This window comes from Paramormyrops kingsleyae, chromosome 8 (genome assembly GCF_048594095.1).
Source record: "Paramormyrops kingsleyae isolate MSU_618 chromosome 8, PKINGS_0.4, whole genome shotgun sequence".
Classification (NCBI taxonomy): domain Eukaryota; kingdom Metazoa; phylum Chordata; class Actinopteri; order Osteoglossiformes; family Mormyridae; genus Paramormyrops; species Paramormyrops kingsleyae.
This window is the reverse complement of record NC_132804.1, coordinates 37347392-37362090: the sequence shown is the minus strand read 5'-3', so window position 1 is coordinate 37362090 and position 14699 is coordinate 37347392. Positions and strand designations below refer to the sequence as shown.

At 43.5% G+C, this 14699-nt stretch overlaps 1 long non-coding RNA gene across 1 annotated transcript; it reads left to right on the top strand.

Moving 5' to 3' along the window:
- Positions 1-353: 353 nt before the first annotated feature.
- LOC140592225 (uncharacterized) lies at positions 354-14410 on the top strand. Its single transcript, XR_011992504.1, has 3 exons — positions 354-410; positions 13733-13811; positions 14269-14410. It is a non-coding gene; the product is annotated as an uncharacterized lncRNA (long non-coding RNA).
- Positions 14411-14699: the final 289 nt, after the last annotated feature.

Sequence of the window (14699 nt, the reverse complement as noted above, 5' to 3'; positions counted from 1 at the left end):
AGAAAAAAACAATAATGGTCCAATGCATTTCATGCTTTGGACCCTTAAAAATTCTAAGAAAAACAATAATGGTCCATAAGCATTTCATGCTTTTGTGACGCCCACATGATGTTTGGTCACAATTTTATGTAATTTTTGTATGTTTATGTCACAAAGGGGAATGTTATTTCATTTAAATTTTAAAGGAATGTTTTAATTTGAGTGATACTGGACAAGTGTTGCATTTGTAATGTGTGTATGTTTAAGTAGGAATGGAAAATAAAAGTAAGGTATCTAGTGTTGCCAGTAGAGGGCAGGGTGACGTATTGCTTTTAGTGTGAGCAGACGTCGCTTCCTCAGCATACTGAGCGAAGCCGCTAAACAAAGGAAAAGCAAGTGTCGTCGCTCCTGTTCTTTCTCCTGTTTTACAGGTTAGTAACACTTTAAAGGAAAAACTTGTAGACTTACACTTAATTAATGGTAAACGTTTCAACTAAATGTTGGGAAATGGTTGTGACGATATCTGCGTCTTATGGAAGTGAATACGAAAGTTCAAACAAGGAGACCTAATGAACGCCAGCGTGTCCAATCACAGCGGTCCAGGTTTTATATAAAGATTACATCTAACCCACTTCTTTGCCGTTACAGCTATTCGTTCTCCCGCCTCGTTCCTTTCCCGCTCTCTGGGCTCCGTCGTGTCCGGCTTGTGTCTGTCTCCGGCGTGCCGCCTCCTCTTGGGGATTTCGTCTATCCTTCACCCGCTTTCGGTGAAGGTTTTGGCGCTCCACGTCCCTTGCGACGGGAGACGCGTCGTTCTCGGCTGTCTCCAGACCGGGACATGCGACGGTGATCTGATCGGCGATTCCGGGGTTTTGTGGAGAAGGCGGCTGTCCTTGTTGATCCCGATCTCTCGTGCTTGGGAATCCCGCAAGTTGCACTACACCTCATCGGAGTACACGGATCGCCATCGTTAAGCGCCCACCGGCCGCCTTTCTCCGATGGCTGCGCCCTCTTAGCCCGCCGGGCTGCTTGCATCTCAGATTCCCCCGCTCATCCGTCCCTCTGGTTCGTCCTCTGCTAAATCGCCTGCGCGTCTGTGGGTCCTCGGCGCGTCTTCCGGCTCACTCGGAGCCCATTCCGGCCGACAGGCTCGTCATGCTGGATGCAGGACCGGCGTCTCCGCTGTTCCGGCAGCGCTATCTTGGGACTTTTCGTGTCTCCCTCCACCGCGGTCCATTCTCATGATCAATCTCGCATCCTCCAGAGTAAGGACATTGGTCTGGTTTCGTTGCTTTTGCCAAGTGCAACAGGCGCGTTGTGATTGCGGCGGCGTTTCCGTTTGGGGCTTCGGATCCCCAATTTCAGTTTGGCCTGTATCTCCGTGTTCGTCGTCGTGTTTGGCGTTTATAGAGTCGTTGTTCGCTCTGTGTCCGGAGTGGTGTGGGGAGCTGGACGCCCATTTGTCCTTGATTTATGGTAAGGTGGGTCTCTGTTTTGTGAATGCCATGGATCGTTCTCGGCTGGAGCTGCCTTGTTGGTTCAGGTGACAAACACCCGTGTTTGTTGATCGTGTCCGATCTCCGGTTTTCTAGTTCGTCGTGTTGGTGGATATAGAGCCCTTCTGTGATCGCTTTGCCCTAGTCACTCATCGCGTTTCCATCCTGCTAGAAGAGGGACGGGCGGTTCAAGTTTGTGGACCTTTTTGGAAATCCATCCTTCTGCTTCTGTCTGCGTCCGTGCTCTTTCTTCGGCGCTTTCTTCTCACCATGATTCCAATGTCGTTGATTGTTTGCTAACTGGTTTGACTGAAGGCTTTGTGGTGGGTGTTGTTGCGAGGGGTCTTAGGTCTGTCGTGCGGGAACCTGTGGTATTTCTCTTGTTTATGATGTAAGTGTATGATGTGTCGAGTACGTGTCTGGTACGGTAAAGGTGTATGCATGGTAAATTAATTTGTGAGACTTACTTTACAACTTTCAGTCGATGACGCAAACTTAATTATCATTATGTTGCTGAATAAAGGCAACGCCGATATTACAAATGTCTTTCAAATTCTCATACATCCTTCCCAATGGCCCTTCTTTGGCGTTAAATTGCGAATCTGTTTTATTTTCCAGTCAGGCTCTTTTTGGTTGTCAGAGCAGTCCGTCTGTATTGAATTGTCTGGCTTCCGCTCAGTCATGAATACTGCTGTACAACTCACGGATTCATTTTGTCTCACACTTGTTGGATCTCGTGATCCACCCTCCTCACAGCCTGACTCCTCGCTATCTTAATTAAAAGTATGTTTAGGGAATTTGGCATCCCCTTCCCGGGGACGAAAACAATCGGTCTGCTCACTTCTGAGGCATTGTGGGTATCGTGTTAGGCTTGCATCTTATTGTTATCCATCTGCCGTTGGAGGAATCGAATTGCATTCGCGGAATTTGCTCCACGTTCATGCATTCGTCCTCGGTTTCTAAATGCAAACGAGTGACCCTGCGGGATATCATTTGGTGATCATTTTCTGTGATTACTTCGAGATCATTTTCAGGGGTAAATGTCCTGGTTATTTTAGGATTACGTTTCTCATTCATTGGCATGCATTTCATTTTATTACTGATACGTCCCATTCGCTATGCTTCTATACAGACTCCGCTCCATCTACAGGTTTCGGCGGGTATTATCAAGGCTTCTGATTCGCAGCGTGTTGGCCCTCGGATTTCACGGGTTTGCACTCCTTGCGGAGTATTTAGCTGTCCGTGAACTTTTCCTATTGTTGCTTGTACTGTATGGGATAAAGAATGGTTTTGTAAAAGGAAGTTTTCTGTGATTATGGTAATATAGATTAGGGAAGTGCATTTGTAATTGCAGATTTGACTCACTGACCAGCGGGGCACTGCTGGGGTGCCCTGATCAGGGCGCTGCTCCCCAGGCGCTGAATTGGCTGCCCCCTGCTACAGTATGTTACATTGTTGCGTGTGGGTGTGGTGCATAGCGCATGATTTGTTGTGCACTGTGTGCTATGGTGTGTTACTGATCATTAAATTTTTATTCTAATTCTGAAGCTGTTTCCATAAGTACTATAGGTCGCTCCAAAGCCAATTGGATTGGAGCTGCATCCACAGCATCTCAACAAGGAATCCCGCTGTCAGTGTTAACTCCTCGGACGATGGTCCTCTGCTTTTGCCACATACGTCTGAGCCTCCAGGATAACCTCTTATGCTGGAGGCACAACATGTTATTACTTCATCTAATATAAGTAACATTATTAGTAACAACAGATAGCCGTTGGTGGTGGTTTCCAGTTACTTTAGCGACTGCTTACATCTCTAGAAGCAGCTGGCGTCTCCATAACACCCCTGCATTAATATGGTGGCTCCATATCACTGGCAAAGCGCTTAGCGTTTCCATAACGCTTCGTCGTATCAACTGCGTACCCCTATAGAAGCGCTTGGCGTCTCCATAACGCTCCCTGCATTAACATAGCGGCTCCATACCGCTGGCAAAGCGCTCGGTGTTTCCATAACACTTCGTCGTATCAACTACTTACCCCTATAGCAGCGCTTGGCGTCTCCATAACGCCCTCTGCATTAACATAGCGGCTCCATACCGCTGGCAAAGCGCTCAGCGTTTCCATAACGCTTCGTCGTATCAACTACTCACCCCTATAGCAGCGCTTGGCGTCTCCATAACGCCCTCTGCATTAACATAGCGGCTCCATACCGCTGGCAAAGCGCTCAGCGTTTCCATAACGCTTCGTCGTATCAACTACTCACCCCTATAGCAGCGCTTGGCGTCTCCATAACACCCTCTGCATTAACATAGCGGCTCCATACCGCTGGCAAAGCGCTCAGCGTTTCCATAACGCTTCGTCGTATCAACTACTCACCCCTATAGCAGCGCTTGGCGTCTGCATAATGCCATCTGCATTAACAGAGCGGCTCCATACCGCTGGCAAAGCGCTTGGCATCTCCATAATGCCTTCTCATTACACTAGTGGCTCCATACCACTCTCAAAATCGTTCAGCATCTCCATACAGTCTTGCATTAAATTAGCAGCTCCATACCGCTCAAGACGTTGACAAGAAGTTATTTCTATAGTCCTTCAGCAGCTATACAAGATAAAGGTCAATTTCCTCACATTCCTCTAGTCAAGTTGTCATTAACTAAACATTGTTGTGTTTCCTTCCTACAGGTCTAGAGCTTCACCTGATAGCCCAAGTGGAACTGTTTTCTTACTTCGCACCCTCTTCATATCATTAACTTTTGGGGTTGGCTCCTTCGCCTCCTGCCTGGTCGCCCAGCCAGATCTGTCAGCTTCAGAGTCGATGGAACCAACGACCAAGAGGGGCTTTGCCAAATCACTGTTCACATACTCATTTAAATTTGTTCAACAAATAAACACTTGTCAACTATCTATTGAGGTCTCCTTGGTTGAAATGGAAGTGAATACGAAAGTTCAAACAAGGAGACCTAATGAACGCCAGCGTGTCCAATCACAGCGGTCCAGGTTTTATATAAAGATTACATCTAACCCACTTCTTTGCCGTTACAGCTATTCGTTCTCCCACCTCCTCCCCACCACCACCTTCGGCTCCCCGTCCTGGTCCGGGATTGGCTCCTTCGCCTCCTGCCTGGTCCGGGGGTTGGCTCCTTCGCCTCCTGCCTGGTCGCCCAGCCAGATCTGTCAGCTTCAGAGTCGATGGAACCAACGACCAAGAGGGGCTTTGCCAAATCACTGTTCACATACTCATTTAAATTTGTTCAACAAATAAACACTTGTCAACTATCTATTGAGGTCTCCTTGGTTGAAATATAATTGTTAAAGTAGTAAATTGGATTTATGCTAATGCGGTCCAAAAATGGCAGCTGCCATAATCTTTTCCGTAGTACGAGTTTTAGTTTTCAGCTCCAGTACACTACATTGTGGTAACGTATCATGTTTTTTTTGTTATTACGGTTCTGTTAAAGCGATTTAGTTAAGCTGTTTTTTTGTTATTGCCGAACATTGTGGGAACTGTGCAGCCACGCGGCATTCTTTTTTTTTTTAACGTCCGTTACGTTCTCGAAGTTTTCAATAAGCCTGGGAAAAAAAGAATGACACGTTGTAAACCATTTCATTGTATTATTTGTGTAAATTGATGTACCGCTAATGTCTGTGGTAATTACTGTTCAAAGCACTTTGGTTACGCTTGGTCTTCAGCTCATATACTAATGCTAAAATTGAGCACGTAATATGCTCATTGTATTACAGTGATTGTGGGTCTGAAAATAATATTATATACTATAGAATTGATCATACATGATCTCAAGTGAAGGAGCCATGTTGTGTTTATGGGATTTCTGACAAAACATGGTGTTATTACTACGAGTGTAAGAATAGAAGGAAGGGAAAATGTATTAGGAAAGATATTGAGACAAGACATTGTATTATGAACTTCTTAAGTAGTTTCGTACTCCACAACATTAACGCAGGAAATATCCTGAAGTGGGTTAATTGGCAAAATAAAGCATACTGAGCGAAGTCGCTAAACTTGTGTCGTCGCACCTGTTCTTTCTCCTGTTTTACAGGAAATCTCATCTGATTATCAGTCCCTGTGGTGGGACTTGTAACACTTTGGACCCTTAAAAATAAAGTTTTTTTTCGACTTTGAGAAGGAATTGCACGCGATCCGTGAGGAGTACGGAGACACTTGATATATCAATCCGTCCGGCTAGGCTAGCCCTACGACTTGGCTCCAAAGTGAGCTCCGTGCCTTTCACGGGCTCAGTGCAAATTGGGAAAATGTAGTTTACTAGGTGAAGAGTAATATGGGCCTTTCATTGACATGAATAGGCCCATAATAAATAAAGTTTTTTTTCGACTTTGAGAAGAAATTGCACGCGATCCGTGAGGAGTACGGTGACACTTGATATATCAATCCGTCCGGCTAGGGTAGCCCTACGACTTGGCTCCAGAGTGAGCTCCATCTATTTTACGGGCTCAGCGCAAATTCAGATAATGTAGTTTACTAGGTGAAGAGTAATATGGGCCTTTCATTGACATGAATAGGCCCATAATAAATAATGGGTTTTTTTTTATTTGAGGAGGAATTGCACGCGATCCGTAAGGTGTACGGAGACACTTGATATGTCAATCCGTCCGGCTAGGCATGCCCTACGATTTGTCACCAAAGTGAGCTCCGTGCCTTTCATGGGGTAAGCGCAAGTTCGGAAAATGTAGTTTACTAGGTGAAGAGTAATATGGGCCTTTCATTGACATGAATAGGCCCATAACTAGAAAGGCCTATTCTGCTGACCGTGGAAGAGCCTGTGTTACTAATAAAGTGGCTGGTCTGTGCACTGCTAGGTGATTGCTAAGATTTTGCTAGTTAGGTGCTATGGTGCTGGTAGGTGGTTGCTGTAGTGCCGCTTGGCATTTCTAGGTGGTTGTTAGGTGTTACTAGATGGTTGCTATGGTGTTGCTATGCATTTCTAGGTGGTTGCTATGGTGTTGCTAGGTGGTTGCTAGGTGCTGCAAGGTGGTTGCTAGGTTGTTGGATGACATTCCTAGGATGTCAGTAGCTTTTTGCTAGGCATAGTGACATGGTTGCTATGGTTTTGCTATTCAATTCTAGATGGTTGCTAAGGTGTTGCTAGGCATCGCTAGGTGGTTGCTATGGTGTTGCTAGGTAGTTGGTCATGAGGCCTGAGGTTTAATATTAAGTGTTGATGATGTGGCATGAACAGTGGCCGAATAGGAAAACTTTGTCTGAAATGTATTGAAATCAATGGGAGAGAACGGGGGATGAAAGACGAGTGCTGGTCAAGATGGTGGTCATGAGGTGTTGGGTGATGAGGCCTGAGGATGAGTATCAAGTCTTATTGCTGTGGCATGAACAGTAGCCGAGTAGGAAAACTTTGACAGAAATGCATTGAAATTCACTGCCGTGAAAATACACGATCCTTACTACTCTTCACATGGTTAGTTAGATATAGGCTAATGCTAGGTAAAAGTTAGCATTTAATGCATTCCTATGGGATTTTTAGTGTGTTTGACCATGAATAACGTCGCCATGGTAACATAATCTGCAGAGAATAGTAATAGCACACCTCACTTTTGATGTATAGATTGCCTGGCTTCACGCTACGGTACGATTCGCATCAATTGGCGAAATTTTACGGAAGTTTTTTTTTTCGAATTTGAGAGGGAATTTCACGCAATCCGTAAGATGTACAGAGACAAACTATATATCAATTCGTCCGGCTAGGCAAGCCCTACGACATGACACCGAAGTGTGCATTTCACGGGCTAAGCGCAAATTCGGAAAATGTAGTTTACTAGGTGAAGAGTAATATGGGTCTTTCATTGACATGAATAGGCCCATAATAATAAATAAAGTTTTTTTTCTCAACTTTGAGAGGGAATTGCACGCGATCCGTAAGCTGTACTGAGACACTTCATATATCATGTATCAATGGTGAACCACCGATGATCCCTGATTAGCATCGGCTGATTGATGAACTGAATCACGGGCAACCGGCTGAAATTAACCCTTTCATGCTCGCCTTAATAAATTATTTAAATGAGACTGGTACTGATTATGTGGTCGAAGCTATGGACTGTGTTAATATGGAAATGGCTGACGACCACATGGCTGGGCTTGGTGTTAGTGGTGACAGCGGACTGGATGCAGATGCTAAAATGCTTGATGCAAGTGGTGGATTGGCCATGCACTCTGAACTGCATTAGATGATTGCAGAACTGAATGGTGAGCATCCGGGTGAATTTAACTCCATCTTACAAAACTTATTAAATGATTTAAATGATGATGATGGGGCAGCCGCGGTGGAGGTGGATCCAGAAATTATGGAAGTTGATAATGGGGTACAACAGCAAAAAGGCGGGGATGTGGGTGATGGTGATGTTGGAAATGATGATGGGGGTGCAGCAGCGGAGGTGGATCCAGAAATTATGGACGTTGATAATGTGGTACAACAACATGGCGGGGGTGCAGCTGATGGTGATGTTGTAGATGCTAATGTAATACGCAGGCCGCAGTTTAACAACACTGAAATAAGGCAGCACTTTTATTTTGATGGAATTGAGCATGATGACATAGTAGACATTTACAGGTCTGTGATAAAGACATTCCAAAATTTGGTGGACAGAGTGAACGCTTTAGCGGGGCCGGGGGACATCATACAGGTGGAACTGCAGGGGGTTTCAGTAACCAATAACAGAGCTATATACGTTCAAGGTGAGATCAATCTAAATGATCTGCTATGGATGGTAGACAATCTTTTGCAGAGTAATGCCGAGGTTTTCAGCGAAGAAACACTGGAGCTGGTCGTTCAGATTATTCATAATCAAAATGGTGGTGCAGCCAATTGACAGAAATTAAGAAAGCTTTAACAAAGTCTGACATTTTGCAAAAGAAGCTCAGATGTCTTATTGTTTCTGAAAACTCTGACAATAATCTATGCTTTGCTTACTGTGTAGTCCGTCTCTTAAACCCTGACATGTCACAAAATGTTGCGGAGATAGAAGCTAAGCGTTTGCAGGAAGCAGTCGGTCTAACTGAGACTGACATGGTCTCATTCTCAAACATACTGTAGCAGAGCAAATGCTTGGGGTCAAAATTGTTGTGTGGTACCGCTGTGACAAGTCTGACATTTTAAAGAAATTTCAGACAAACCCCGAGCCTTGTGATAAAACAATCTTTCTGTACCTTCGAGATCAGCATTATTTCGGCATAAAAGGCTTGAAGGCGTTTTTTTGGGTATCATACATCTGTGATTATTGTTATACCTTGTACAGCTATAAAACACAACACAAATGCAAGTATCAATGCAACATATGTTTCAGTCCTGAGTGTCATAAGCACAGCACAGTGTACATTCATTGTGAGGACTGCGGGTCTTTCTGTCACTCGCGGTATTGCTTTGAGCAGCACAAAATCTCAAAACAACAACCAGACGGTAGTTTTTATACTTTTTGTGATTCGGTCTTGTATTGTGACAAGTGTAACCGTCGGTACACCGTCAGTAAAAAAAAATCCAGCGGCTCATAAATGTAAGCCTAATAGGAGATGTGTTTCTTGTAAAGAAGAATTCACACCTGAGTGTGAATACCAGTGCTTTATCATGCCAGTAGAGGCTGAGGACACGACAGAACACTACGTGTTTTATGACTTTGAATGTAGACAAGATGAGGGGACGCACGTCGCTAATTACATCTGCTGTATTGACTTTGAGGGAAACTGCTGGTCTGCTAAGGGGGATGGTTGTGTGGCGGCATTTTTTAATAAGCAGTAAATCGTAATACAATCGTAAATACAAGGGGTGCACATTCATAGCAAATAACTCTAAAGGCTATGACAGTTACCTGCTTATGAAATATTTAGTTGAAAATGGCTTCACCCCACACATTATCATGCAGGGCAGCAAACTTCTCTGTATGACAGACAAGGACTTTAGCCAAAGATACATTGACTCACTTTGCTTTCTGCCAATACAGCTGAGTGCATTCCCCGCAGCTCTGGGTTTTGAGAGTGAAAAGAAAGGCTATTTCCCACATTTTTGGAACACCGTAGAACAGAGGTCACTAACAGGCGGACCGCGGTCCAGTTCCGGACCCAGAAGCAGTCCCATACGGACCCGAACAGATAGCCAAAACAGAAAGTTGTGATTTAAAACCAGATGGGGCGCATCTATTTTATCCGGCGCAGCTTTAGTAGTCTTTTCGGTAGTGGTTTAGCACTATAACCGCCGTTTCCCTCATCAATGAACGTCAAATGCCTTTGACCGCCAAGCAAGACGTAGTTCGGCATATGCAGCCCTTTGTTTGCGCTAATGTGCCATTAGTGTTAACAGCAGAAAAGCGAACACTTGCAACCAAAATGCCGTAATATTCCGGACAGAGTGGCTGCTCTGTCCTGAAATCCTACAGCTACAGTTTTCAAACACTACAGTATGTATTATAACATGTTGGATAAATAGACATAGTTTATTGGTGATTTCATGTTTGTTGAAGTTTCCAATTTTTAACAACCGTTTAAAGAAGTAATGTTATTTGTTATATAAATCAACTCGGGTAAAATAAAAAATGTTCGTTTTCAGGGTTGCCAAGTCTCAAGCATCTGGCATGACACTCATGCAGGAAATCTTACAGCAAATCTATATTATTCTATTATAAACCTAAAATTAGCTACGTTAAAAGTGTATTTACACGGCTCAATACAAAAGCAGACTATTTACAAGGTAAGAACTGTTACATATTTGTGCAGATACCTCGAATTGAAATTTTAACTCCAGCCAGCTGGCCGAAGTTGGCAACCCAGCGTTTTATTTGAAATGAAAAGTAAAATATGCACTGTTGTTCCCTGAAACAGCTTGTCATTCCGTTTGCGTTGTTACTATGTTAATATGAGAAAAAGGGGAAATTCAAGCTTTCCTCCCTTTATTATATTTTTCTTAAGTTAAGCACCTTATTTAAACATGCATAATTTTCACATTTTATTTATTTTCTCTTATTTTGAAATGCAGCCCTACTTTTATTTAGTAAATGAGAGAACATTATACATATCGGCAGTCATACATATTCAATTCGTCAGTTGTCACGTGACAATAAATATCGTCATAAAGTTTTTGAATTGTACTGAATTAATTTGATTTGACAGTTAGGTATTGACTATATGCAATTTTGATACAACTAATAGGCTACTTAATTATATATCACACTAAATATTTAGACATTATGATCTTCTGGACCTTTGCTTCAAGAAATTTTCTCTAACTGGACCTCTTTAAATTTTACTTGAATACCACTGCCGTAGAAAATAAAAATTACGTCGGAGCCTACCCACCACCTGAGGCATATGGTGTGCAAACCATGATGGAAAAGGAAAAGAGAGAGTTTAGGATTTGGTACAGCACTGTTGTTAGCGAGGTGTTTGACTCTAGGAAAGAAATGGCAGAGTACTGTAAAAATGATGTTGTCATCTTAAGAGAAGGCTGTCTCAGATTCAGGGGTGAGATTATCAACAGCTGTAATCTAGACCCTTTTCAATGTCTCACCATAGCCTCAGTGTGCAAGAAAGTTTGCATGAGTTTTTTGCCTGAAAATACAGTCGCGCTAACCACACCAGATAATTACATCAAGTGACAAAAGGCATACATCAAATACGACAAAGCAGCAGCTTCAGCCTGACTACACAACCTTACCTTATGGCTTCTAGTGACGGGTTCGACAATAGACTTCAGCACCCATTCTCGTGTATTATATTGGGTCTGAGCAACTGTGGCAAGTCGCATTTCATAAGAACATAAGAACATAAGAACTATACAAACGAGAGGAGGCCATTCGGCCCATCGAGCTCGCTTGGGGAGAACTTAACTAATAGCTCAGAGTTGTTAAAATCTTATCTAGCTCTGATTTAAAGGAACCCAAGGATTCAGCTTGCACTACGTTATCAGGAAGACTATTCCATACTCTGACTACACGCTGTGTAAAGAAGTGCTTCCTTAAATCCAGTTTGAAATGTTCTCCCGCTAATTTCCACCTATGGCCACGAGTTCTTGTATTTGAACTAATGCTGAAGTAACTATTCGGTTGAACAGCATCCAAACCTGTTAGAATCTTATAGACCTGGATCATGTCCCCCCTCAGTCTCCTTTGCTTGAGGCTGAACAGATTTAGCTCAAATAACCTTTCCTCGTATGACATTCCTCTAAGACCAGGAATCATTCTTGTGGCCCTACGCTGCACCTTTTCTAAGGCCGCTATGTCCTTTTTAAGATATGGTGACCAAACCTGTACACAATATTCTAGGTGAGGTCTCACCAAGGAATTGTATAATCTTAGCATTACCTCCCTTGACTTAAACTCCACACACCTGGAGATGTACCCCAACATCCTATTGGCCTTTTTTATTGCTTCCCCACACTGGCGAGAATGAGACATGGAAGCATCAACATACACACCAAGGTCTTTCTCATAATCAGCTACCTTTATTTCATTAAATAAATGAAGTCTTTCATTAAAAGACTGTTGGAAAATGTGGATTGTGCATTGTCCAGAGTGCCTGAAAATGTTGTATGGTGTTATTCTTGCTGGCAACCGTTGTATGATGAATTGCTGTGCAAAATAAAGAACATTAAATTTGTGGAAGGAATACCGGAGTCTCTGTGTGACGATGAACTTCTGTCTCCAAATAAAATCAACCTTATCATCACTGACGATCTTATGGAAAAAGCCTGTGACAATAACAAACTCAAAAAAGCTTTCACCAAGTACATGCATCACAGAAATCTAAGTGATATATATCTGGTGCAGAATCTTTTCTTCCAAGGTAAGAAAAGTCATACCATCAATCTTAACGCCAATTACATCGTATTATTTAAAAACCCCAGAGATAAATTACAGACGAGTGTATTGGCACATCAGATGTACCCGCGGCATTCAAAATTTTTTCTAGAAGCTTTCGAAGACGCCACAAAAGTCCCTTACGGGTACCTGCTCGTGGATTTAAAAGCCGTGACACCCGAGGGCTCAGAACAGGAATGCTTCCACCCGAGTGGCCGGCCGCTTACGTGCTCAAGAAAAAAAATTAATGATGTCGGCACATATAAAAAGAAACTGGAGTGCTCTGAAATCTTTATTTGACAGTAACGCTAGACAAAGAAAGAAAATTTTAAAGACGGCATCGCCTGGTTTGCTGAACACTCTTTGTGAAATCGCTTTGAACGTACTGTGCGGTAACATCCCGTTAACCAAAGCACAGATTGTGAGACTAAAAAAGTGACGTTTTCTTAGAATTTCCCCTAAAAGTGACACGACAATCCCAGTTAATATAAAAGCTATTCCTCAAGATTCCTAGCGCTTAAAAGGGCTCCTAAGGCGAGATCTGCTAAGAGCAGGGAAGAGGACTTTTAGTGGCTTAGGAGTTCCCCTAAGCAGCTGCACAAAATGGCCAACAGAAGAGGCAGGAGAGATGTCCTGCAAACACTGGATGACAGGGAATTATTGAGACGCTGCAGATTGGATCGTGCAGGAATCATGTTTATGGTGGATCTCCTTAGAGATGCAATTACTTCACCAACTCGACGCCACAACGCTATTACACCGGAGACGAAAGTAATCACAACCCTGAGGTATTTGGCAACCGGGAAAATGCAACAATGCAGCAGTGATGACTTGGGTCTGTCCCAATCCTCCGTCAGCAGAGTCATCACCCAAACACTGACAGCTTTGTCACAACCTAATATTGTGACACAATTTGTTTCATTCCCGCTGGATGCCCACACTTTACACACACATAAAAAGGCATTTATGGACATTGCAGGATTCCCTGGCGTTGTGGGTGTAATTGATGGAACACATGTGAGAATAATTGCGCCATCAGAGGACGAGGCTGTCTTTGTTAACAGGAGGAATTTCCACAGCATCAATGTGCAAACAGTGTTCAATGCGGCCTGTAAGATTTTGAACATTGTGGCTAAATGGCCAGGCTCCACACATGATGCGAGAATGCTCTCCGAGAGTGGCATCAGACAGCTTTTTGAGAGACGCTATGTGCCAGCTAATTGCCACTTGTTAGGGGACAGTGGCTACCCATGCAAACCATGGCTCCTTACACCTTACCTCCAGCCACGCCAAGGGCCCCAACTAAACTATAACAGGTAAGCCAAACAATACAAAAATCATGGAAATGAAATGCAAGCAATATGTTAGAGCATCCAAGTAGTGCAATATTTCCATCAAATAATTAAAGGTCTCTGTATTCCATTGTAGGGCCCACAAGACAACAAGAGCGGTGGTGGAGCGTGGCATAGGCCAGCTTAAGAGGCGCTTTCATGTTCTCCACTGAGAGGTGCGTCTGAGGCCTGAAAAAGTCAGCAAAGTCATCATACTGTAGCCTGTGCAATATTACACAATATTTGCAAGGTTAGACAGATTGCAGAACCTCTGGAGGATGGCGATGAGGATGAGGATGAAGACAATGATGAGGATGGTGGTGAAGAAGATATTTACATTCCACAGGGGAACCTAGCCCAGAGTGGACTGCCTTACAGGGCAAACTTCACAAATTTACATTTCAGGCAAGCTGTAGCCCTATGTCTTTTGAGAACTTGTGATGGTATTAAGAACTACCACAGTTTTACTGCACATCACCTGCAATTGTTAAATGCAAGACACAGAACACAATCTGTAAATGGTTTATTTTTTAGGTGTTCAATTTTAAGGCGGTAGTACTCCTCCTGAAGGGAAAGGACTTTTTTTTGTTGTTCAAACACATCAATTGTGAGTTGCAATCTTCTCTCCTGCAGGGATGCTGACGGAGCAGGTGCTGCGGATGGGAATGGTGTTTGATCCGCCGGGCTATCCTGAGTAGCAGCTGCAGATGGTTCAGGCGGCAATCTTATCGGCAAACTTGATGGGCCCGGTTCTTGTGATGGCTCCATGCTACAGAAATACATAGGCATAGTTTAATTATTGTTTTGATTAAATTAATTTAATACAATGAGCATGGATAACACATGAAATGGCTTCTGCAATGAATAAACACTGTAGATATGAATAACCCTGTGTCCTACCTTTGCTGCACTTCAAGGGCCTGCATCATTGATGTGTCAATGCCTGTTGGCAGCCCGGTGACACTGACCTCAGAGTGTCCCAGGACTTGAAAGACAGTGTCGGCCACCTGGGACAGCCGCTTTGCAGGTGGTCCACCCCCTAGAAAGAAACAGTCAATGAACAC